Genomic DNA, 24,855 nt, shown 5'->3' with positions numbered 1-24,855 from the left:
GCATGAATAAAACTACTTTGAATATTTGTGTACAAATCCCTGCCTGAAAATAACTTTTCATTTCTCTGGGACAAATGCCCAAAAATGCAAATGTGGGGTCCAATGGTAAATCCTATTTGGGGGGGGGGGGGTGGTTGAAAAGAACTGTAGAAATATTTTTCAGAGTAGCTGTACCATTTTACATTCCAACCAACAATGTATGAGTAATGCAGTTTGCTTCCTTGCCAGCATATGGCATTCTCACTGTGTTTCATTTTGGCCATTCTGGTAGGTGTGTAATTGTACCTCATTGTAATCTTAATTTGCCTTGCTCTAATGGCTAATGAGAAATTCACCTGTATATCTCCTTCAGGGAAATGTCTACGTCTTTTGTCCATTTTCTAACAGGATTTTTATTTATTTATTTATTTTACTCTTGAGTTTTGAGAGTTCTTTATATAGCCTAGATATAAGGACTTTGTTGGATATGTAGTTTGCAAAATATTTTTTCGTGACTCTTTTCTAATGACATTTTTTCCCTTTTCCAATAATTAAAAAAAAATTGAAACAGTCATTTCCAAAAAGGAGTCATTTTATTACCATATGAGTTTTTGCCACAACCTAAATATAACACCAAATGACTCAGATTCAGTCACTTTATCCTTTCATAGGCTTCTTAGGGCTTCATCAAAGATCACTAAAAACTTCTGAAGAAACAGCATATAAATGTCTGTTTTACTGTCCTTTTCCTTCCATTCTCATCTTCAGTGTTACTCCAAATTAGAGAAGGACATTCCTTTTGTCCCACAACACTCGAAAATACGATTTTACACCCGGCCAATTCGTTAGTATCATTTTATACTGACAACAACGACAATCATCTTGTAAGGCAAAGATGCTTAGGAGGCTCTCTCCCTGCATTTCTATAAATTCAAACATCTCATTAAATGCTTCTGTACATTTTGAGGAAATGGAAAAGTGACCCAAAACTTGGATTATGAAAGCCTCAATTTCATAGGTAAACAATCACACTGCTTCTGTTTTTAAATGTTTTTTTTTTTTTAAGAGTATGTGTATGAGGCATGTAGGCATTTAATAGGTAAGATCATTTCAGTTTCTTTGGTGAGAAGTTTGTAGATTGAATGGAACTTCCAAAATTTACATTTGAACTATCCTGGATCTGCAAACAGTAAGCAAAGTAGAATGAGATGTCAACAATCTTTGTGCCTTTTTTGTTGTCTTCAGATTTCATTAAAATCTTCACACAAATCAAGAAGATGATTCAAAAGTTTAATTTTAAATCAAAATACAGTTGGGCAGAACATTTGATCTGATGTGCTACGGACAGCAGGATGGTTGCAGAGACCTGAGAGAATTAGCTCTATACCATAAGGGGCAAACGTATCTGGCATTTAGGTTTCCTTGTTTGCCCACAAGGGTGCATTACTGTAACCTGTGAATCAGAAAATGTAAGCTGCATAGAGCAACAGGGAATAAAACCATAATGCATATTCATTCGTGTGGTATGTCTAAGATTGTTCAGCAGCAGCTATTTCCAACTGATTATTGATCTCTTTTGGGGAGATGAGAAAACTTTTCATTGATTTAGAAGTACTCGCGGATCTCAGCCCAAACTGGTGGGATTTGGCTTCCAAATGTGCCTTCACATCACCTTCTCCATGCCCAGTTCCAATGTCCATTCTGTGTATTGTGTAGCATGCCCTGTTTTGCTGATTTGACTCCCCAATCCAGTTGAATGCGTCCTTCCATCTGTCAGTAAAACACCAGTCATTTAGCTTTCTTTTTCAATGAGATGTGGGCCATGCTGGCATTGCTATTGTAATCGTTAATTATCTGAATTCTTTGAAGACATGAATAGTCACAATGAATATTCACATGAAGACAGAATATTCACAATGTTAACATTTTAACAAGCACTATCTTAAAGCACAACAGTTAATCAACGGGCCACGTCAAAGCCATATTCTTAACACTCATGATTACAACATCCTTAATTATACACTTAAATCTCCTTGCTCGGAGTGATGCAACAATGGATGATGATCCATTACTATGAACTGTAAATCACAGATACCATGAGTGTTAGAGTAAAAAGGGTGACAGCAACTACAGAGAGTAGATCATCTATGCAGTACATTTTGGCAGTAAAGCGCCCCTGCTTTTGGCCCCTATTTGGAGGCCACCTCACGGGTTTCATACTTTTCCCTCAACCTTCAGTACCCACCACCAAAAGCAAGGGAGTGGTTTCCTGTGACAAAGGGTTTTCAGTGCTAGAATTGGGACACTGGGCAACAGAAGACATCTAGTCACCCTAGTGTGAAATGCAAAAGAGTTATTCTAGAAAGCCCTAGAATAACTAGTCACCCTAGCGTGAAATGCAAAAGAGTTATTCTAGAAAGCCCTCAGAGTAGGATTGCCCGTCTTACTGGCTCTGGTCATCCCTTGACCTGACTACGTTCATTCCAGAGGACCAGAGAGGGAAGTTTTGGAGAGCAGATACATGGGCTGGTCTCCATCTCTTCCTCCTCCCCTGCCATGTCCCCATTTCACTCTTGGTTCAGAAATTAAAACTGTATATAGTCTCCTCACTTTCCCCTTTCCAGGAAAGGAAGAGACAGAAGTTGGAGGGGCAAACCCCACAATAGGAAGGCTGCAGTATGAATACTCCCAAACTTTTCCAGTTTTTCCACTCCAATGCCGTGGAGTAAAGCTGCACCATTATCGCCCTGCTGTAAATACAAAGCATTCTTCTCCATAATTCATTAATTGTTTCCTTATTAGATGTCACTCACGGTGCTGTCTGGAATATGAGAAAGAATAAAAGGAAGGTCTCTGTCTTCAAAGAATCTGCAGTCTAGAGAGGGAGACAAATAAAAGGAGAACCAGTAGAGCAAGGGCTAAGAACACAGAGAGGAAACTAAGCAAGCAGAGAAAAGGAAAACTTGGATGGAGGTTTGGGGGGGAAGGTGTTCCTAGGAGAGAACTTGGTGGAAGTGTGACTATCTTAAACAGAAAATCGCTAACCTCAGAATCAGAGTTCCTATATTGCAAAGTCCTTGAAGTATGTTTCAAAGGGTACCACCAGTTTGAGGACTGCTCCTCTAAAAATAGGACATTGACATTTCCCAAGAGCAGCAAGAAGAACTCACAAGAGGGGAATGTGACTGCATAAGGCTGACAAGGGGAAGGAGTCTTATCCCCTCCCCACTTGCTTGGAAGGCTGGGCCTTAAACGTGGTGGTAGGGCACTGAGCCAGCATTCCAATGTAGTCTGAAGTTGAGTTTGGCTAATCTACGACAAAAAGCTTACCAAGCAGAAGGGCAGGGGGAAAATATTTCAGCAAAAATATTTAACCCACTGAAAATAATTTATACTTGTGTACAAACAACCTGCTGATTAAAAATGATTCTTAACTACTCATTAAAAGGAGGCCCACCCTTTGGGACCTATACTTTGCAACACTTAGGTACTATTTAATGGGAGTTACAGTATAAGCAAAATATTAAAAGGCTGCATTTCTTTACATGCTATAATTTTACTTTTGACTAATTCCAACTTTCTCTGTGCTCAATTAGTCTGACTTAGTGAAGTTTTGTCGTGTACAAGCTGTGAAGTCCTGACTTGTGTCTCAACTTGCCAGCAAGAAGTAGCAGGATCAGTAAATTCTCAAGATTTTAAAAAGCTCAAAACTGTAGCCCTTCTTCTCCTTTACTAATTTTAAATGACTGTAAGCCATTGGGAAAGTAAAAGTTATCACCAAAAATATAATCTATATCCTTCTTTTTTTAATTAAAATTTTTTTAACGTTTATTTATTTTTGAGAGACAGAGATAGAGCACAAGTGGCAGGAGGGGCAGAGAGAGAGGGAGACACAGAATCTGAAGCAGGCTCCAGGCTCTGAGCTGTCAGCACAGAGCCCCACGTGGGGCTTGAACCCACAAACTGTGAGATCATGACCTGAGCCAAAGTCAGACGTTTAACCGACTGAGCCAGCCAGGTGCCCCATAATCTATATCCTTCTTGACCATAGCTGATGTGGCTGAAAATCAAATTTGAGTTTGTGGTCTCTGTCTTCTGATTTCTTGAAGTGTGACACATAACAAAGTTGGGTTCAACACCATAAATGGGATTTCCAAAGCCTGGAGACCTATGAAGAATTCCCATAACTAGGGGCATTTCCTGAGGTGGTGGGATAGAGAAAGGTGTTTTCATCTGCTGGTAAAATTTTAACTAGGAAGCTCAAGTTAAACTTTTTTATTTTGAGAAGGGGTGAAAATTTGGGCAAGGGAGAACTTCCATATGTAAGTATACAAGGAAGAATGAATGTTATGATCAGAAGTGCAAATCTTTGATGAAGAAATATAGAAGGACCATTTTGTGGGTCCCTTAACACCTGCTGCCCAAGCAACAAGAATGATGTTTTCTTAAGTTACATATTTCTTCTCTGCATGTGAGAAGAAAATATCACTTCTGAAATGCTAAATTAATCTGTGGTTTGAGACAAGCAAAGTTGCATAATGGTCCTTGCTTTGCCAGATATATCCTGACCATGTGCATCAGTTGCTTATCAATAAAAATGAAAATCACTGCTTTTTACCAGTTGGTATGTTGAGGATTAAATGGGCTCACATATGAGATAGCACACAGGCACTCAATACATATCTGCTTATTGCTTTTGCTGAATTATTCTTTGCTTCCATTCTTAATTTTGACTTGCTATTTGATATTTACTGTTCTTATTTTTTTATCAGTGTAAGGTCAGAAGAGTTAAGCAACCATTCTGAAGATGAAAAAAGTTATTTTCTAGGCCAGATTCAATTACTGAGTATCTATCATGTTCTATATGCTGGGGACTCAGCAGTTAAGAAGCCCTCAGCAGACAAAAAGCCCTTCCCCCACAAGCTTCCACTGCAGTGGAGAAAGACAGAATCAAATACAGTAAGTAAGAAAAACACACGTTAAATGGTAGAAAGTGCTAGGGAGAAAAATCAAGTGAAGAAGGATAGGGAATCCTTAGGAAAGGCAGAGGACAGTTCATTTTGTGGGTTCAGGAAGGTCTCATTATGAGAGCGCAGGGAGTGAGCCATGCACACATCTGAGGAAGACCTTCCAGGCAGAAGGGATGCCAACTGCAGGGTCTCTGAGATGGGAGAGGCCTTGGTGTGTCTGAGGAACAGCAAGGAGGCCAGCATACTGGAGCAGAGTTAAAGGGAAGCATGTCAAGGAAGTAAAGGAACTATAGCAGGGCGGGTGGGTCACACTGGGCCTCAGAAGCTTTTTTTTCTATGTGAAATGGCAGCCACTGGAGGAATGTGAACAGGAAGTGAAATGGAGCAATTGTTTTAACAGAACACTCTGCCGTATGCAGACAATGAAGTGAGAGGGCAAGGGTGGAGGCAGGAAGGCACCTAATGCAGCCTAAAGATGAGGTCTGCTGGTCTGGACTAGGCAGCATGGCTGGAGGTGCTGTCTGTGAATTCCAGATGTAGTCTGAAGGTAAGGCTGACAGGGTGTGTTGACAGACTGGATACAGAGTACAGAGAAAAAGAGGAGTCAAGGTTAATGCCGAGACTTGTGATATGTGCAACTGGAAGGATGGAAATGCCATAAAATAAGATCATAAAGACTAGAAAAAGCAGATTTTGAAGACTGATACCAGGAGCTAGTCTTGGACACATTATATGTGAGTCCCATGTTAGACATCCATATAGGAGTGTTGAGTCAGCAGTTGGGAGATGTGAATATGGACTTTAGGAAAGAGGGCCAGGTTGGAAGCATTGATGATCATCAATTTAAGACGCCTTAAGCCAGTGGTGCATGAGCTCACAAAAGAGTTGGTGTAAATGCAGAGAAGAGAACCAAAACCAAGTTTGGGGCATGCCAATGTTGAGAGGTTAGGGAGAAGGAGTAAAGGCAACTGAGAGTAAGTGACCACCACTAAGATACAGGAGGTATATTAGAAGCCAAGTGAAGAAAACATTTCAAGAAGGGACTGATTAATTGTGAACTGTGTCAAAGGCTATTGCTAGGTGAGGAAGATAACCAAAAGCTGACCAAAATTGATACTCCAAAATCTTCAAAAAATTTATGTTAAGCTAGTCTTTAACATAAGACATTTTTTAAATTCAGTTTTCAATGTTTTCTGAAGGCCTTACAATTAAACATGAGAGCTTCCACACATATTTATCTCTTTTCCTAAATCCTAAAATGACACTAAAGATAAGAAAGCTATAACACCTAAGAACAAAGAGACAATATAGGTCAGGATGTGTCTCCTTCCCCTTCTGCTCCCCTAAACTCTAAACACATCCCGGAATCTATTCAAAGATGGATTTTCCAGCTAGGTCTAATTGGTCTCCTCAGGCATTCCAGAGGAATGGAAGCCCCAGAGACAGCAAAGGAAACACAGAAACCTCCCAAGACTAGAGCAGATATGTAAGGAGATGACAACCTTGGCGAGTGACAAGAATAAATACATAATAAGTAAGGTAAAAATAATGACAAAGCTCTACATTTAAATGGCAAACTTCAAATAAAATGCACTTATAATCTGTTTTCATTATTATAAAACAGCAGAGAATGCCAGCTCACAGACTTCTTCTCCTGCCCAATGCCCACCTGTGGCAGGTAAGACGTCAACATTCACCACTGGCTTCTCAAGCCCTGCACTTTCCTAATCTGTACTCCTTCTCAGGTATACACACCAGGGGGACACACTGGGCTTTTCCATCACCCCAGACTGCCTCCTCTCCAAAGTCACAACACTCGAACACTGCAATCTCAGACATGAGATTAGCCATGTCAAGGTAAATGGGGATCTCAAACAGTGGGGATCGCAAAGAGCTAGGAGTCGACAAGGTCAGACCTAGAAAGAGGTTCAAGGAGGAATAAAAGGGTTAGGGTTACAGGAAAGTGTCTGAAAACACATAAATGCCTAATTCAAATAAATGCCTCTTGAAGAAATTAGTAAATATATATTTTTAATGTTTATTTATTTTTGAGAGGGGGAGAGAGAGAGAATAAGCGGGGGAAAGGCAGAGAGAGAAGGAGACACAGAATCCGAAGCAGGCTCTGGACTCTAAGCTGTCAGCACAGAGCCCAATGCAGGGCTCAAACTCATGAACTGCGAGATCATGACCAGAGCCAAAGTCAGATGCTCAACCAACTGGAGCCACCCAGGTGCCCTGAAATCAGTAAATATTTTTTTTAGTACATACTATATGCAAAGCAACATGCTACAAAATGCTATGTGCCTTGGTTATCTACTGCTACATAATAAAATATAGTGACTCAGGACAACAAACATTTATTATTTCATGCAGGTCAGGAATCCAGGAGCGGTTTTGCTGAGTGGTTCTAGCTCAGGGGCTCACATGAGGTTGCCGTCAAGATGTTGACCAGGGATGCAGTCATCTGCTTGATTGGGCTGGATTGAGCCACTTTCAAGGTGGCTCACTCACATGGCTGTTGTCTGGAGTACCTCAATTCCCCACCACATACACTGTTCCATAGGGCTCCTTGAATGCCCTCATGACAAGGCAGCTGACTTCCCTCAGAATGGCTGATCGGGCAGAGGACAAGGAGAAAGCCACAGTGCTGTGTATGACCAGGTCTACAGTACATACCATCACTTCTGCCTTAGTCTGTTCATTAGGAACCAGTCACTAAGCCCAGCCCACATTCAAGGGGAGGGAATTAAGCTGACCTGAAGGGAAGAAGATCAAAGATTTTTAAAACCAGCACATTGCATATCTGGTTCCATAGGAATGACTACAGTACACTGTTGAAATAAGCACACATGTAAATAAGTGTAACACAAATCAGAATGTGACAAATATAAGAAATGTAGACGTGCCATATGTAGATTTCATGAAGAAAATAATAATTTAGCCAAGGATCAAACCTTTGAGGTGTTCCTCAAAATCTCCTCAAGATATTAAGTCTAAGAGACTCCATTTGATAAAATCTGAAGTTTTATTTTGGTTCTATCTTTTAAAAACTTATTTATAAGGATCACATTTCATGATTGCAGTATTATTTGGAAGCCTTTTTTACTGATGATATAAGTTGCCCAGTTTATTATGTAATTATAAATCACATATTTTATTTACTGTAATATAAAAAAGATGTTAAAATAATAAAGCACCACCAATTCTCTACATGTAAGAAAAGTGTTAAAAGCAATCTTTTAGAAGAATAGTTGCTATATTACTTATGCTGGAAAGTTATTTTTAAATTTGTTTCTAGTTGGCTTACTCTGTGACTCCATAAAGGCAGTCTAAATAGATAATTAATAATAGCTAGAACTTCAGTTCTTGATATGTTTAACATAATGTAAACTTGAATATAAATGTTAGTATGCACCGAACAACAGAGCCTCAAAATGCATGAAGCAGAAGCTGATGAAGCTGAAAAGAGAAACAGGTTAAGTCCTCATTTATAGTTAGGGACTGCAATCCCCCTCTCAGTAACTGAGGACTACTGGATAAAAAAATCAGCAGGGATAGAGAAGATCTGAGCAACACACCTAACAGGATCTTACTGACATATACAGTATACTAAACAATCTCAGTAAAATATAAATTATTTTTAAGCACTCATGGAACACTCATCAGAAGAGACCTTATGTTGGGCCATAAACCATGTTGCAAAAAATTTAAAGTAACTGTAATCACACAAGTGTGTTCGCTACCATAATGAAATCAAACGAGAAAAGAATAATTATGTGGAAATAAAACATTTCTAAATAATCAATGTGCAAAAACACACCTCAAAGGAAATTTAAAAATATATAGAACTAAATGAAAATGAAAGCACAACATATCAAACATGTGGACACAGCTATAGCAGTGGCTGAGAAGCAAACGTATAGCACTAAAAATGGTTATATGAAGAATGCAGAATGGTATCAAATCAATAACCTAACTTCCTACCTCAAGAAACTAGAAGGGAAAAAAAAGAGAGTAAAAGCAGCACAAAGCAAGCAAAAGGAAGTAATAAAGATAGGAGCAGAAATTAATAAAATTGAAAATAGAAAAACAAAAGAAGAAAGCAAAAAAACAAAAGGCTGGTTCAGTGTGGAGGGTGGGGAGAAGGTTCAATAAAATTGATAAACTGGCAAGAATAAAAAGAATAAAAAGAAAACAAAAAAATTATCATAAATGAAATAAGCAGTATCATTACAGATCCCACAGTCATTAATTAATAAGATAATAAGGGAATATGATGAATAACTTTATGCTCAGAAATTTGATAACTCAGAAGAAATGGACCAATACCTACAAAATCACAAGTTATCAAAACTCAGTGAAAATGAAATAGTCAATCTGAATAGCCTATTACCATTTTTAAAAATTGAACATCTAATTTAAAAGCTTCCAAAAGATAAATCTACAGGGCGAGAAGGATTCACTGCACACTTCTACCAAACATCTAAGGAAGAATTACCACTAATCAAAATCCCCACAAGACTTTTGTATATACAAACAAAACTGTTCTATGGGCACCTGGGTGACTTAGTCAGTTAAGCACCTGACTTTCAATCTCAGCTCAGGTCTTGATCTCAGGGTGGTGAGTTCAAGCCCCATGTTGGGCTCTATGCTGGGCATGAAGCCTACTTAACATGAACAAAATTGTTCTAAAGTATACACGGAAAGGCAAAGGAATTAGAATAGCTAAATCAACTCTGAAAAACAAAAGAGAATAAAATGGGAGGAGTCAGTCTACAAGATTTTAAGACCTATTATATAGCTACACTAATCCAAACTATGGTATTAGCAACGATCAGTGGAATCCAGTATTAGACCCACACAAATATGTCTAACTCATTTTTGACAAAGCAGCAAAGGTAATTCAATGAAAGAGGGATAGCCTTTTGAACAACTGGATAACTGGATATCCGTCAGAAAAAATGAGCCTGGATCCAAACCTCATACCTTATACAAAAAATAATTCAAAATAAATCAGACACTGCATGTAAAACTATAAAATCTTTAGAGGAAAAAAAGGGAAAATCTTCAGGATCTAGGGGTAGGCAAGGATTTCTTAGACTTGACACCAAAGGGACAATTCACCAAAGGAAATACTGACAAATTGGACAATATCAAAATTAAAAACTTTTGCTCTGCCCAAGACCCTGTTAAGAGGATGAAAAGACCAGCTACAGTTTGTAAGAAAATATCTGCAAACCACTCATCTGACAAAAGCCTAGAATATATAACATACTCTTCAAAGTCAATAGCAAAAAAACCAAACAATCCAAGTTAAAAATGGGCAAAAACCAGATATTTCATTGAAGGTGATATTCAGATGGTTAATAAGCATATGAAAAGATGCCCAACATCATTAGACCTCAGGGAAATGCAAATTAAAACCACAATGAGCTATCACTGCATATCTTTCAATTACATACCTATTTGGTGACAACATCAAATTTTAGAAAGGATGTGGGAAAACTGGATCACTCATACATTGCCGCTGGAAATGTGATATGGTAGAGATACTCTAAAAAACAGTTTGGCAGTTTTTTATAAAACGAAGCATGCAATTACCATACCCAGCAATTACACTCTTGGGCATTTATCCCAGTGAAATGAAAATTCATATTCACACAAAAACCTGTATACAAATGTTAACAGCAGTTTTATTATAATAGCCTCCCAAATCAGAATCAGCCCAGATTTTCCTCAACAGGTGAGTTAAACACACACACACACACACAAAACTGTGATCTATCCATACCATGGAATATTATTCAGTAATAAAAAGGAACAAACAATTGATATAAGCAACAACCTGGATGGATCTCTAGGAAATTATGTTGAGTGAAATAAGCCAACCCCAAAAGGTTCATTCTGTACTGAATCCTTGATCCTGTTTATATAACACTTTGAAATGATAAAATTTTAGAGACAGAGGCTAGATTAGCCGGATGTGTTAGGGGAAGGGAGAAAACTGCGTGTGGTTATAAAAAGGCAACATGAGAGATTCCTGGAGTATTTTTTAGAGAAAAATATATAAAAGTTAGGTAAGGATAAATATACACTTTAAAGGCTCTATTTTTACCCCCACAAGCTTCATAATGAACACAATGGCCACGCTATCAAAACTAAGGAGGAACTGGTACCCTGTGGTTATTTATCAATATATCAAAACTAAAATAAATACAAGTAAATTCTTGTATTGAAAAAATTCAAAGCTCTATAAAATGTTAATTTTACAAGGTTACTAAATGTGTTTATTTTCAGGATCATGAAAGCAATTTCCTTAGATCAAAACCCAAACCCTCTGAAATGAATATCCTTTGTAGAGAATGACTTACATAATGCTGTTCTGCATTATGTAATAATGAAATGATAGGGGGTTTTCTTTCACCAAATAGATGCACATCACATCACGGGAGCAACAGTACATCTGCATTTCTACCTTCACCACATCACCACTAGACTTCAATGAATCATTTTTAAGAAAATCAGTATGTCACAGCACTTTTACCAAGTTGTAGAATACATGGAAAAATGACAAGGCCATTCTCTTGCCATGGTACTGTCAAAGGAAATCCCATGATTACTTGGAAAATATACATTTAACCAAATTAAAACCATGTGCAAAATGTAACATTTTATATACCATGTAGAAAATACAGAAAGACAAATACATAGAGAGAATTATCAAAAACTACAAACAAGAGACAGAGTCTATGTACCGGCAATTAAAGCATGGCTTCTGTAGTAGGGTGCATGGTGTCCCCCAACAAGATATGGCCACATCCTAACGTCCAGCACCTGTGAATATGACCTTATTTGGAAAGTGTCTTTATAGATGTAAGTCAAGGATTGAGATAGAGACCAGCCTAGATGATCCCAATGGACCATAAATCCAATGACAACTGTCCTTATAATAATGAGGCACAGAGAGATCTGACAAAAACACAAGAGGAGAAGGGGAGGTGAAGACAAAAGACTGAAAAGGCCACCAGCCAAGAATGCCCAGGAACGCTGGACAGCCACCAAAAACCAGAAGACAGAGATCAGATTCTCCCCTAGATCTCTGAAAACAGATAAATTTTGGCCTTCCATCCTCCAAAACTGTATGGTAATTTGTTACAACAGCCACAGAAAAGTAGTATACTCCCTTTATTAGAGAATACAATTCACATACTTGCCAATCAAAGCAAAACATGAGAATCACTCTTTTAAATTCACAATAGAACAGATCCAGAACCTAACTTACGTAACCATGAGACCTCCAAACTGGTTCTGAATCCAGAACAAATAAGAAACAACTGAACGGAAAGGTATTAGGAGGAGGGAAAAAAAGTTTGAAAACAATTTTTTAAATGTTTTTATTTATTTTTTGAGAGATAGAGTGTGGGTGGGGGAGGGGCAGAGGGAGACAGAGGGAGACACAGAATCTGAAGCAGGCTCCAGGCTTCGAGGTGTCAGCATAGAGCCCAACATGGGGCTCGAACCCACAAACCGTGAGATCATGACCTGAGCCTAAGTGAGATGCTTAACTGACTGAGCCACCCAGGCACCCCTAGAAACAATTTTTAATTCTGTTCAAAGGGAAACAATACCATCACCACCAAAAAAAGAAAAATCAAATAAGTGATTCCCTGAATTAATAAGCATTCTGTAAAAAATAAGCATAAAATTGGTGAATACGAGGTAATTGGTATCTTTTGTATACACTAGAAACACTAGTTTAAAATATAATAGAGAAACATTGCATCCACAGAAGTATGCAAATATGAAACACAGTATCAAGAAATAACTTTAACCAACCACGCATGAACCTATAAAAAACAAAAATTATTATTATTTTATTATTACTTGTTAATTTTTAATTTATTCAGGAAGTCTTGAATAAGTAGAACATGTCCAGTTGCTGGGTGGATAACTAAATACTGTAAGACACACGTTAGTCTCAAGTTTGTTGACAGGTCTGACACAATGCAAACATGTATTTTTGGAGGATATTTAAAATGAGTCCAATATACCTACGGTATAAAATTCTAGGGAGAAAAAAAGATCTATAAACTAATGGGTATAAAGATGACAAGATATGCCATATACTAAAACATAACATAAAGCTATAGTTATTAAAATAAGGAAGAAGCTAAATGAAGCAGAATAGATAACAGAGAAATAAATCTCATTACATGAGAATTAATGTATGTAAAACCAGCAACAGGAAAGGTAATATGAAATGAATGAACTTTATAGGAATAAGGTGAAGTGGCAGTAGGGAAGCAATCAAATCTTTGTATCACACCATATATGAAAATAAACTACAAATGAACTGAAGCTTTAAGTGTCAAAAATTAAACAACAAATAAGCCAGAGGGATATAAAAGAGAAAACTGACCTGACCTGGAGGCAAGGGTGGTGGGAGGGAGAGTGAGAAAAGAGGAGGTCTTGTAAATGCAATGGAATAAGCCAAAAAAGAAAAAGATTGATACATTGTACTATGCCGAATTTTTAGGGTGGAAAAAAAAGAGAGAGAAAAAAATGAGCTGGAGAAAATATTTACAATAAACAAGAAAAAAGGATTAATATCCTCAATATCTAATAAACTCACTCACAGTGAAAAGGGCACCAGAAAAGAGAGAAGACAGGAAAAAGATATTAATAACTAGTATGAGAAATAAATCTTACAATTCAAATAAAAAGACAAAAAAAAAAAAAAAACCCACCTCAATTTAAAAGTGAGCAAAGGATTTGAATAGACATTTCTCCAAAGAAGATGTACACATGGCCAATAAGCCCATGAAAAGAGGCTCAACATTATTAGTCATTAGGGAAATTCAGGTCAAAACCAGGATGAGACACCCCTTCCCACTCACTAGGATGGCTATAATCAAAAAGACCAATGAAAACAAGGGTGGGAAGGATGCAGAGAACTGGGAACTCCCATATACTGCTGGTGGGAATGTTAAATGGTTTGGCTACTTTGAAGAATAGTTTGACAGTTCCTCAAAATGTTAAATATAGAATTGCCAGCAATTCCACACCCAAGAGAAATTGAAAACATACATCCTTACAAAAATTTGTAAACAAACATACATAGCAGCATTATTTCATTATAGCCAAAGAGTACAGAAACAATCCAAATGTCCACCAGCTAAATGGATCAATGAGTAAATGAACAAAAGATAGTATATTCATACAATAGAATACTGTTCACTCATAACAAGAAATGAAATCCTGACACGTGCTACAACATGAATAAGTCTTGAAAACATCACATTAAGTGAAAGAAGCCAGATGCAAAAAGCCATATATTGCATTATTCCATTTTTATGAAATGTTCAGAATAGGCAAATCCATACAGACAGAAAGAAGATTGGTGGCTGCCGGACTTAAGGGAAGGAAAAATGCAGAGTGACTACCAATTAGTATGAGGCTCTTTTGAGGCAATAGAAATGTTCTGGAATTATAAAGTTGTATTTTTATACTTTGTAACATGTCATGAAATAAACTTCAGTTGGATTAAAGATTTTAAAATAAAAAATAAAGCCATGAAGGTATATCTGAGAAAATACAGAAAAATATTACTATAATCTTTAATAGGGAAAGGCTACTTTTAAGCATGGCACGGATGAAAGAAATTATAAAAGATGGATAGACTTGAGTATATAAAATTTACAAACTCAGACAATGCAAGAGACTTCCTAAATGGATACTGCTGGGTTAAAAACAAAACAAAACAAAACAAAACAAACAAACAAACAAAAACCAGAAGACGTTTCCATTCACGTATTTTAAAAGGCCAAAGTAGCAGACGCCCTCTGGGTAGTCCCCCAACTCAACCATTCTGCCTCTTCTATCACATGCATCCACCAGTCATGCTTTCTGACATGGGGACAAGAAAAGCAGAGGAGGTCTTTCCTCAGACAAACAAGAAAAATAAAAGATATACACACAGAGGGAGGACATAAATTATGCAGTACTGAGTATTAATGTCATTCAAGTTCCCTCTTCTAGCTTTATCCCAGGCATACATGCATTCTCCTTCTGGGGATTGGGAGATACTCCAGTACTTAAACTGGCCTTGGTAAACAACAAAAGATGTCTAAATGAATAAAGTTTATTATATTAAAGATGTTTCCATTGCTTTGACTCAGGAATTCTGCTTTTCAGAATGTTAAATATAAAAACAGCTACAGGTAGAAATATTAATCCAGTGACTGACTATACATTGAGTCTCTACTACCTGCCAGGCAGTTTAATGGAAGATGGGTACAGTGTCTCCTAAGACAGATGGACAGATTATTCATGATAGCAGAAATCCCTAAGGTTGATGTCCAATAACCAGGGATTGATGGACATTACTTCCATTAAAACTACTTATTAAAATGCTATTTGTAATAACAATGAAAATTATATTATTTTGTTAAGTGAAAGAAATCATCTTAGCATTTTTTAGAAACTTTTATTCAGTTTTAAGAGAGAGATCGCAAGTGGGGGAGGGGCAGAAAGAGAGGGAGACACAGAATCTGAAGCAGATTCCAGGCTCTGAGCTGTCAGCACAGAGCCCGACGCAGAGCTCGAACTCATGAACTGTGAAATCATGACCTGAGCTGAGGCAGACACTTAACCAACTGAGCTACCTAGGCTCGCCAATATTAACATATATCTTAATCACAACTATATAAGAACATTTTAAACCTATGTATAGACAAAAGATTGGAAGGATCAGAGTGTTGACAGTTAACTATCTTTGAATGGTGAGGCTATGGTAGTAATCTTCTGCTGTAGAAGTTCCAAATTTTCTATAATGAGCAAGCTTACTTTGGGGAGTGAATAAAACGAAGAAGAACTTTAAGAAAACTGAATCAGGAGGCAAGGCAGCAGAGGTATGTGTTATCTGATCACAAAATATCTGCGGTCTCTTACCCCACACAGTCCACCAGCAACTCTGAGCAAAAGAGATAGTCTCTCCTGTCCCATGAATAACAAAGCACCAGAAAAAACGCAGGGGGTGACAATCTTCCTGGGGATTCCCACCCCAGCCCTTGTTCTAGGAAGTCACTTTAAATCTGTGTTCCTGAGAGCCCTCAGGGTTCCGTGGAGGTCACCTGGAAAGGGTAGGGGAGGAGGTGAACAGAGGTCCAGCTTCCAGCACCTTCTGGGCCTGATTCTCTAAATCAGAGCAGCTCGAAAGCTCTTTTCCTTGTCTCGTCCCTCCAGAGCCTCTCCTGTTTTACATTTGGAGACTTCATTTAAGGAAAGAGACCCAGTTACTAGAGTATCTGCAAATCACTGAGGTGATTCAGGAGTTACTAATGAATGCTCTGTACGGTTCCTTCCGGTCAAGTGATATGAAGAGCATCAGGGAAGGAAATTCTCCAAAGGGCAAGAAGAATTCTCAGGGAGCAGTTGCTTTCATTTTGCACTCAGAGTTTGTAGAAAAAACCTAAATACTGCTCAGGTTTCACAGTAACTTGAAGGGAAAAGTGCAGGTATAAGACAATGGGGCATGCTGGCTCCTGAGAGCTGTGGTACAGATCTCCCTCCTCTGCCCACATCCCCAGTAAGAGGTGTTCACAATGCTCTCGCACATCAAAAGTCTAGTTACACAAAGTACATGCCACTCAAAAAGGCCAAGGAAGCACTGGACACATTTAAGAAAAATGTGAATTCATGAAATTAAAAATTTAAGTTCAGTGCTTCGCAGTTCATAATTAATCATTTCCTGATGACTTTGAACAACCAAGATTTTATGTGTAAATAATATACATATATATAATGATAGGGTACCTTCAATAGTTATCTTTTAAATATTCCTTATTCTCACAGGCTTTTGAAATTTGGAAGGAATTCAGAAGTTGTAGAATCCACGTCCCTGATTGTACAAATAAGGACAAAAGGATCCAGAGGTGAAATGACTCACCCAACGTCACAATGGAAAAGTCAAGACTAGAACCCAGCATCCTTCAACTTCTGGACTATGCCATATTTTACCCATGTGGGGTCTGGATCCTAGCAGACATGGGCTTAAACTCTGAGCATCAGTTTTCTTATTGAAAAATGGGACCAGAACTATCTACCATTTAAGCCTTTTTGGAGGATTAGAAATAACATAGCCTCCTGATACAAACCTTGGCATGTATGTAAGAGATGGTCAATAAATGCTGGTTATCATGATGCCACACTGCTCCAAACGCATTCTTTATACCCAAATATGCTTAAGGTAGCTCAGTTCATCCACCCCATCAGTTGTTAAAATATGCCTCCTGTTATAACATGGCCTTTATCGAGGAATACATCATCATGTCAGATCTAGGCTATTTTGCCGAATTTGGTTATAATCCTTATTACATATTGTGTATTTTATTTATTACTATAGTATTGTAAAATATACGAATCATTTAAAAAATCTAACAGAATAAAAATGTATGCTAATATCAGAGAAAAAAAAACACTGCGATCATTTTACAGACAGGGTTTTTAGGCAAAGCTGCCTCAGGAAAGTTCTGAGTGCTGTAGCCACAAAGCACTGGACTATTTTCTAGTACGTTATCATTTAAAGACACCTACTTACACCACTCAGGAGGCTATTCTGTTGAGAAGGGCAAAAGATGATGGATAAGACTTGTCTACTCTTACTCTTACTATACAAATTATAATATGTTGCCTTTTCAGTTAGCGGGCTCTTCCCAAACGCTGCTTCATTTCCAAGATTATTATTATTAGAAAATGTTCTGTTAACAACAATGGCTTTATTTTTTTTAATCTCCCAATTAACAGTGTTCATGCCTTTGGGTTTTTTTGCTCAGTGTCTCCATATTAGCAGTCCAATTTTAACATCTCAGTTGGAAACAAATGTATACGAGCTGTAGTCCACCTAGTTTCCATAAGAACTGTTTAAAAGATTCTGAGGGACGCCCAGGTGGCTCAGTTAGCTGGGCCTCTGACTCCTGATTTAGGCTCAGGTCATGATCTCATGGTTCGTGGGTTTGAGTCCCACATCTGGCTCCCTGCTAACATCATGGTGTCTGCCTGGGATTCTTTCTAATCCTCTCTCTCTGCCCCTTTTCCATTTGCACATGCTCTCTCTCTCTCAAAATGAATAAACTTAAAAAGACAAGATTCTGAATGTGTGGGGGAAAAAACCCAGCTTTCAAAGATAGTAGATACACTCAAGGCTGAGACACTGGCAGAGCGTATGAAATGACAAAACAAGATGGCCAATAAAAATTCAGTTTCATAGTCAACATGATTTTTCCATTTTTATCCTTGAGTTTTAGGTTTTATTTACAGCAATATCACAGTATACCTAAAATATGAGTGACTATGAGGTGAAGTGTTTAATTTTTAAGGTAAGAATGAAAAAATGTGTCCTTTTGCTAAAGCCCTACCATTAAGATCAGCTCCAACATTACATCCAAAAGATGTAACAGACAGCTATTATGATGATCTTGCTTATGGGTCTGAAATGACCGTCTAACTTAGAAAGCAAACAATTTTTCCTACTGTCTATCTCTCCCTACATTGGGGAGAATGAATTATAAATGAATTAATGAATTATATGGCTAGTTTTTTTATTTTTACATTTATGCCCAATGATTTTATGTCTCAAAAGAAAATATCTTAGGGGGAAAACTCAGTTGCAGGACCTCTCCAAAGATATTCTGGCCACCAACCAAATGAAACTACAGGTATATGTGCCTTGAAGGCAGACCAGACCCTCTGTCTCACCCTTCTGTGCCCAACCCAGAACCCTGTGTCAGACATCACTGTGAAGGTGACGATGATACCTACTATCTGCATCACAGTCCTTGCCCTGGGACCTGCCCCAGACCTGACCACATCTTGCACTCTGACCCCAGGAGAGAGTGCTCTGTTCTCTCGCTCTCCCTGGGAGTCCTAGTTTACTGTTCAGTCTTACATGCCTCCCTCTCCTCCTTCTTGTTGCCTGGTTGCAGAATTACAGAACACCTCTGCTTTCCATTCCCTCTTCAAGTCATGCAGAGGTACCCTTAGATTTTCACATCTAGAGATCCCTGGGTGGCTCAGTCGGTTGAGCATCTGACTTCGGCTCATGTCATGATCTCATAGTTTGTGAGTGCAAGCCCACATCTGGCTCGCTGCTGTCAGCGAAGAGCCTGCTTCAGATCCCCTGTCCCCCTCTCTCTTGGCCCCTCCCCCCTCGTGCTCTCTCTCTCTCTTTCACACACACACACACACACACAAACACACACAAATATTAAAAAAATTTTTTTAAAGATTTTCACATCTATACTTAGATATTTAAAAAACACTTCACATTTGCTACAGAATAACCCAAGTATGTGCATTGTTGGTACAACTTTTGGTTTGTCAAGTCACAGAAGAGTATTGTAAGTAGAATCCTAGATACTTTCCAGTCCTTCTGAATCTGAATCAAGATTGGAGGACAGTAGGTACTACATGTGTATTTCATAAAGGCTCTCAAAGGGATTTATTTTTTCAATAACAGCCTCATTAAGATAGAATTCAGATACCATGAAGTCACCCTTTTAAAGTGTACAATTCAGTGCAGTTTAGTATATGCACAAGGTTGTTCACAACCATCAACATTATCTAATTCCAGAATACTTTCAGGACCCCATAGAGACCCTCATACCAATTAAAAGTCACTCCCCATTCTAACACCCTCATCAACCTCCTAGTCACTGGTAACCATTAATGAACATTTTCTGTCTCTATGAAGTTGTTTATTCTGAACATTTCATATAAATGGAATGATACAATATGTGGCCCTTTGTGACTTACTTCTTTCATTCAACATAACGTTTTCAAGGTCCATCCATGTTCTAGCATGTATCAGTAGTTCATTCATTTTCATGGCTGAAGAATATTCTATTGTATGGATACATTACAACTTGCTTATCCATTTATCAGTTGATGGACACTGGAGTTATTATGAAATAATGCTGCTGTGAAAGTTTATGTACAAATTTTGTGTGGAGATGTTTTCAGTTTTCTTACATATTTATCCCTAGGAACAGAATTGCTGGGCCATACAGTGACTCTGGTTTTTAGGACTGCAAACTTTTTTCCACAAAAGCTGCACTATTGTACATTCTCGCCTGAAGACCTGAGGGTTCCAATTTCTCCACTTTCTAGTCAACTCTTGTTATTGTTCATCTTGACTATAGCCATGCTAGTAAGTGTGAAGTGGTATCTCACTGTGATTTTGATTTGCACTTCCCCAGTGACTAATGATGCTGAGCATCTTTTCATGTGCATATTGGCCATGTGAATATCTTTTTTGGAGAACTGTCTATTCAAGTCCTTTGCCATTTTTAATTGGGTTGCCTTTTAATTGCTGACTTGTAAGACTTCTTTATATATTCTGGACACTAGGCTCTTATTAAATATGATTTGCAAGAACTTTTTCACATTTTTGTTAGGTGTCCTTTCACTTCATTAATGATATCCTTGAAGTACAAAAGTTTGTATTATTGATGAGGTCCAATTTATTTTTTCTTTTATAACTTGTGTTTTGGGTGTCATATCTAAGAAACCATTGCTTATTCCAATGTCATGAAGATTTACTTCTGTTCTCTTCTGAGTTTAATAGTTTTACCTTTTACATTTAGGTCTATAATTCATTTTGAATTAGTTTTTGTTTATGGTGTGAGGTAGGGATCCAACTTCACTCCTTTCCATGTAAATATCCAGTTGTCCCAGCACCATTTGCTGAACTCCCAAGTGATTTTGATGTACACCTCTAGTCAAGAACCACTGAATTCCAGTCTAACACCTCCAACATCTTTGTTTTACATATAGAAGTTTTAGGCCCAGAGAGATTAGGTTAAAATTGCTCTGCATTTGAAATAAAGGAAGTTATAGAAAAGGAGAACACTTGGTTCCTACTTCTTAGAATTTTGAAGTCTAGTAAAGGAGGCACACATTACAATGCAGGATGTTCAGGAACGAGAGCAGAAATATGCAAAGTGCTGTGGGATCACAAAGAAGGAACTGATTAAGTAACTACCTGGTGATTTTAGATTCACAGGGAGGGTTATTCCAGGCAGAAAAAAAGCTCAACTACAAAAGTATTTACACTGGAATGTTGTCAAAAGCATATATAGTCAATAAACTGGGAGCAAAAAAGGGGGAGGGAGTGATAGGAGAACAGGCCAAGCTGCAAAGGGTCTGTATGCTGAGGACCAGGCTGAGCTTGCCCCTCTCAGGTGGGCAATGGGGAGTCACTCCCAGTGTTTTAGCAGAGAAGTGCCACCACCAGATCTGTCCTTTAGAAATTTATTGTTGACAACATGGATGATGGGCCATAGGAGGTAGAGCCTGGAGGAAGGCTTTAGGAGACTCTTGAAACAATTCATGACCAGGCCCAAAGTTGAGTTCTCCGCCTACCATCAGTTTTCAGAAGTAGGTGGCAATTGTGTGTTGTTTGGCTAGAAGAATGTTTTTAAAACATCTTGAACTTGAATACCTGATTAGGGAGGAGGGAGAGGGAAGCTCCCTCTGGACTGCCACAGCCGCAACACTCCCTCTTTAGACTTGCCCGGGGCGGAGCAAGTTACTCCCTGGACCCTGTGGCCATTTGAGTTCGCTTTTTTTTTTATTTATGTTACTCCCTGGACCCTGTGGCCATTTGAGTTTGCCACCTGGACCCAAACTAAGGGCAGCAATAATGGAGAGAGAGGGAGAGAGAGGAGAAAACATAAACCCACAGGATAAATTGAAAGTGGGCTGCTATTGGCTCTTTGGTGGTGAAAGAACACAGAGAGAAGTTAATCTCTGCACTTCCATGCGCCTAACTCACCCCCCACCCCCATCTCCCGGGGTGGCCACAAAGCTTTTGCTGAACCTGCTACTCTAAACAGCTTGCGCTGCTGGTTCCTGGCCTCCTGTGGCAATAACAAAAATAAAGTCTTTGAAAATGTCTTGTCTAACTGTGTTTTCTTTAAATACTGAAGGTTTAAGGCAGAAAGCTTTGGCAAGTGGACTTGCAGTTCCCTGGGAGGCCAAGGTTCTTTTAAACTACAGGCTGCAACTTCCAAAATTGTTTGGAGATTCTGATGCTAGTCAGTGAGGTGGTATTTCCTTTTATTTGTCTTCAGTTGATATCTCTCAGAATATTTCTATCTCTTCAGGTTAAAAAGTTGCACCCTAGATCCAATATAGTCCTTTGTTTTCTCCTGAACTTTCTTCACCCCATCCTTCTCTCAGAGTATAATCTCCCTGAGGGCAGGGACTATATGTTTCATTTGGTTTTACTAACACAAGAGTTAACGAGGTTCCTGGTCCTCAGGAGATAATTATTACTGAGAATTGTACAGGATTCCAATTGTCAGGACTGTTACCTACAAACTCTTGTTTGCTCAGGTTACCTGCAGGCCTCTGGGCCAGGTTCAATTCCATGGGGCCTTCATCCAAATAAGAGGAAACAAGGCAGAGGAGAAGGAACCCAGAATCTGACCTTGAAGGCTTCCAGATCTTTCTTGTGGTGCTGGTATTATGTCTGAGTTCCTGCCTGTCTTATCACTATCCCCATATTTCTTATCAGCTAGCTATGCAGGGTGCTTTCTCTCCTACAGATCTTTTATACATGGCAGTGTTTTTCCTTTGCTTTACAGAGTACTGAGTGGTATGCTGATTTTTTTTACTCCTTTTAATTTTTTGCTTTAAAAACACCTGTATTTTGTTTTCAAATCTCTTTTCTAAACTAACAAAAGTTATATAATAAAAAAGCAAATATTTAGCTAAATTTGGAAGTCTTAAAATAACTTCTCTTTCTCCTTCCCCAGGAGTGACACAACAAGAGGGCCCTTCCAACTGTGATCTGAAGGTTCAGGAAACCATGACCACTCATGGGAGCCAAGATCTTCATAATTTGCTTGAGTTGGAATCTACAGGTGAATTTTAACAGGATAAGCAATATGTAACAAGACCAGGAAACTATTCAAGGACAAGATTAGATGGCTGTTTTTCTTGGTTTTAGCTACACAAATCAACAACAATCTCTCCAATAGGGTAAGAATTACTCTTTCAGCAGTTACTGACAGCAGCTAATGCCAAGAAGATATTAACAAAGAACATGGATTTAAAGCCTAAGTGCATGGGAATGAAGCAGGTGATTTTTATAATGTTAATGTAAACCGTGCAGTTTATTCCGTTCCATGTTGAAAATTTTACTCTACTAGGTCCAGTGCAACCTCAAAACACCATTTTCCTAAAAGAATGGACTGCACCTTCCTTCAGCTTCAAAGAACCTTTTTTCTTTCTTTCTTTTCTTTCTTTCTTTCTTTCTTTCTTTCTTTCTTTCTTTCTTTCTTTCTTTCTTTCTTTCTCTTCCTTCCTTCCTTCCTTCCTTCCTTCCTTCCTTCCTTCCTTCCTTCTTTCGACAGAGCACAAGCAGGGGAGAGGAACACTGTGGGGGGGTGGCGAGAGAGAGAATGAATCTGAAGCAGGATCTATGCTCAGAGAAGAGCCCAATGTGGGACTCGATCCCATGACCCTAAGATGGTGACCTGAGCCCAAATCAGATGCTCAACTGACTGAGCCACGCAGGGGCCCCTAGAGAGCCTTTTACACGGAAAGAAATCTGAAATATCTGTAAAGAACTTAAAATATCATGTTCAGTAGTGCATTTTTTATTTGTAAGTATTGTTTTGATAAATATTTATCAAACAAATAAATGAACGAACATGCATAAATATGTGAAGCATCTGAAAACCTCTCACATGCACCAAGAGGAACAGGAATACACATAGGAGCCTTGGCCGCAAGAATTAGTAGAGATGCACACATGTCTGAAAATGTGTCATGCAAGGTCTGAGCTAGACATCATCACTGGTTCCAAACAATAAATGTGGCTGGCACTCAGAAGCCTCAAAGCTGTTGGAGAAATGACTTATAAAAAAGAAGTGAGGGGCTCTATCAGAGAGATAAACAGAATAGCTAAAGAAATAGAAGCAGAGTGTTCAAGAGAAACCGATGCCCAGTCCTGTTCAGATCAATTCCAATTGCCAAGCACTGTGCTAAGAACTGGGGGACACAAGAAGAGAAGCTGTTTGCCCTTGTTCAGTAAGGAGACAGAAATAAATTTGCAAACAGCAATTGCGAGAGCATACTTTCACCATTGGCATTTGGAAGCAAGGAAACATAGAGCTGACATAAACTTTGATGTAAATACAGCTTTCCGCGTTTTTTCTTTCTCTTTCAGTGATTTGACACCTTCTCCTTTTCAAAAATAGCAGCATATTAATTCTCTGTTAAGTCTTCTCTTTGAAATGTGTGCCTATGTCTGGCATGATTTTATCCCCATGTCACCTAGTCCTGCCCCCCACATTCCTGTTCCCTCTGGCAACACCCACCTGAATTTCAACACATTTTCTCTCACAAATTTGGCATTAGGTTAAGTCATTAGCTATACTTAGAGCTTGCCTTCACCCTTACTAAAATATAAAGGATAGCTGCAATAACGTGTGTGTTTTGCTTGATGAAGAAAAAGTGTCCATTTTTAATCAGTATGTTGAAATACATCATTTCTGTATTTGAACACGGTTTTGACAGATGCGGGGTTGGATGAAAACTCCACACTGGTTAGAACACAAACAGGCAGCATTCTTCATTTTATTATGTGAACTCCCCACACAGTATGTCAAGTGGAATTTGTGTGGGATCTTATTTACTATATTACAAAAGCTGTCCTTAGTGTATATTTTATGCAGGAAACAAACAGGCTACTTTTATGTAAGTCAAATGTCACATCAGAAAATAGTGCTCTGGAATGTTTGGAAAGTATTCCAATGCTTTCGATCCATTGAAAAATATCATTTGCCTTTCACGGCAACAAATTAACTGAAGGGTTAAGGTATGCTTCATAAAAATACAG

At 38.4% G+C, this 24,855-nt stretch overlaps 1 protein-coding gene and 1 long non-coding RNA gene across 9 annotated transcripts in view; both read right to left on the bottom strand.

Moving 5' to 3' along the window:
* Positions 1-24,855, bottom strand: part of TJP1 (tight junction protein 1) — a 367,980-nt gene that overhangs the window by 122,415 nt on the left and 220,710 nt on the right. The gene's annotated exons all lie outside the window — the stretch shown is intronic.
* Positions 554-24,855, bottom strand: part of LOC109273328 (uncharacterized) — a 51,765-nt gene continuing 27,463 nt past the window's right edge. Inside the window, exon 2 of the long non-coding RNA XR_002082973.2 lies at positions 554-1,749. This is a non-coding gene — a long non-coding RNA (uncharacterized LOC109273328). The remainder of the gene's footprint in view (positions 1,750-24,855) is intronic.

The sequence above is a fragment of the Panthera pardus genome, unplaced genomic scaffold (assembly GCF_024362965.1).
Source record: "Panthera pardus isolate Hobbes unplaced genomic scaffold, ASM2436296v1 HiC_scaffold_24, whole genome shotgun sequence".
NCBI lineage: Eukaryota > Metazoa > Chordata > Mammalia > Carnivora > Felidae > Panthera > Panthera pardus.
The sequence above is the reverse complement of the archived record's forward strand: the minus strand, read 5'-3'. Positions and strand labels throughout refer to the sequence as shown.